At 38.6% G+C, this 2,723-nt stretch overlaps 1 protein-coding gene across 4 annotated transcripts in view; it reads left to right on the top strand.

Annotated features, from left to right (window-relative positions):
- LOC106867592 (general transcription factor 3C polypeptide 1) overlaps nt 1-2,723 on the top strand; it is a 33,474-nt gene that overhangs the window by 11,472 nt on the left and 19,279 nt on the right. The gene's annotated exons all lie outside the window — the stretch shown is intronic.

Raw genomic sequence — 2,723 nt, forward strand, 5'->3', positions numbered from 1 at the left:
TGATTTGTGGCTGAATCTGTTTTTAAGGGTTGGCTTCAAAGGTTGCATTCAGTTTTCTTTTAGTATCCATTATGCTACTGAGTCTATACTGTTTTTGGTTAAATCCCAATGAGCCAAGTTTGTCTCAAGTTTGATCTCTGGTTATGGCACCCCACTTACACATGTAATTTCTCTGGAGAACTATTTGTGGCACAGCTTACATTCTCCACTTCCGGATACACAAGCAAAAGACACAAAAGAAGTGAACTGGGTGACTTGAATTTAACTGTCTGCCCAGTGGACTGACCAACTGACTGGAGTATAGCAGGTTAACTGAATGATGCTAGGCATATTGATTGCCTTGCAAGTAGACTGAAGGAATCTGTTGTAACAGTTGGATTAACAGCCTAGCACATGAACTGACTATCAGACTAGTATTTGAACTGATTGACTCTGTACACAGCAAGTGGGTTGACTGCATCTCTAGCTGGTGGACTCATTGCTTGGTGGTTGCACTGACAGTTAGGCAATTAGATTGACTGTCAGGCAGTTTGGTTGACTGACTGTCTGTCTAGCAGGTTGACTGATTGTTTACTTGCTTTGCTGTTTTACAAAGTGATTGATTATTAATCTAGCTGGAGAATTGACTGACTGTAGCAGAAAGACTGATTGCTTGTCTAATAGTGGACTGACTGATTATGTCTAACAGATGGACTATTTGTCTGTCTAGCACTGTGTTACATGAACTGAATAATAATTGTATCTGGGAAGTATAGAAATCCACTCAATTGACAGATGGATTGTTTGGTATGTAGACTACATGTCTTTCTAGGTGGGTAGACTAGCAGATAGTCTGTTTGGTTGTCAACCTAGCAGATGGACTGACTGGCTGAACTGTCTAGCAGGTAGATTATCAATTGGACCGACACTCTTGACAAACTTGCAGCTGGAAAAACTATCTGGCAGGTGACTGGCTAATTGATTGATGGACATCTTGTAGGAGGACTGATTGTAGGTAAGTTGACTGACAGTCTCTGTATCAAATGAACTGTCTGACTAGTAGATGGACTAACTCCCTGTTGACATGACAGGTGGACTAACTGCCTCTCTAGCAGGTGGACAGACTATTGTTTATTGGGTTAATAGATTGACTGACTATTGAGTGGACTAAATGACTGAGTGACTGTCTGCTTGTCAGCTAAGTGAACTGACTGAGTCTGCCTAGCATGTGGAGTGATAGTTTGTCTTGGAGCTGTCTAAAAGATGAACTGAATGAGCTGCATAACTGTTAGATTGACTGATTTTCTGTATAGCTGATAAAATGACAACTGTGTTGAGTAGATGGACAGACTTGAGTAATTGGCTGTCTAGCAGATACACAACCTATTTATCATACTGATTGAGTGATTGGTATTGTCTACAAGATTGTGTATTACTATATACTTTCAAGAGGTCTACATCTGCCAATATACATATAATTTTGATTAAAATTCTTTACATGTATTCTGTATTGCTGTATAAGATAGGAGATAACTCTGAGTGTACCAGTAATATATTTGTATGTATATATATATATATATATATATATATATATATATGTATGTGTGTGTGTGTGTGTACATATGCATGCATGTATGCTCATGTATATGTGTATGTATATCTAGCTTTCTGTATTCATGTATATGTTTATATGTTTGCATATGTGTAAAGTGTCTGGTTCTGAGGCGAGATATGTTATTGACTTAGGACCTGTCTATTTGTTTCCGTTTATAGATTGAAAGACAATAGCATAATACATGCAGTGGAGGTATCTACACTGTATCTTTCTGTAACTGTTATGTTGAACATTGGCAAACCTCTTACATTCTATTTTTTCCTTTCCTTTGTAAATCTGATGCCTAGCTTCTTCCCTAGCTACCTGATAGAATAATCTTCTGTTTCTATTTTCCCAGTCATTCCAAGTCTGTCTTTTTACTTTTATAGCTATGTTAACCTCACTGTTCCACCACATACAGTCTGGCTGGCAGTTTGCGCCAACCATAGATTTGATGTGAGTAGGATGACCCATAGGAGCTTCCAGTTGTTCTCTATGTTATAGGTCTCTATCTTCCTTTTCATCAAATGCTTGACGTAAAATCGCTTTAAATTTCTGTTTGCTGGATCTTTAAGCTTCCATAACTTCCTTTTCCAGACTGGTTTTTGTCTCTCCTAGTCTGAACTCACTAGCCACGAACCTATGTTGGGTTGTACTTCTTTACCAGGGAAAGATTTTACATTCCCAAGCATCTGTTTAACCCATTTCCTGGTGAGGATGTCAGTCTGGCTTATGTGCCCCCCACTAGATTGATAGGTAATCAGGTGGTTGGCTGGCTTCTTAAAGTTAGCTTTGCACATCAAGTCATTTGCATTGCTGACCTCCAACAGCTTTGTTCCTTCCTGATTTCTAGAACCAAAGCTGTAACCTCCATGTAAGCCCCAGGATCCATTGAGGGTGTTTCCCAACATGTCTGTTGAAGCCACCTGCAATAATATGGTCATTGTCATTTATTATTGAGGTAATCTGCAATATGGTCTTGTAAAATTGGTCCTTTTGTTTCTCTACAAGCCCAAATTGCGGAGCATAGGCAGAGATAAACACCACTGTTGCTTTATCCAAGACTAGTCTCATTTTAACTATCCTATCACACACTCTGACTATCTTGATTACTTATCCACCCATATATATATATATATATATATATATA

Source organism: Octopus bimaculoides, chromosome 6, assembly GCF_001194135.2.
Source record: "Octopus bimaculoides isolate UCB-OBI-ISO-001 chromosome 6, ASM119413v2, whole genome shotgun sequence".
NCBI lineage: Eukaryota > Metazoa > Mollusca > Cephalopoda > Octopoda > Octopodidae > Octopus > Octopus bimaculoides.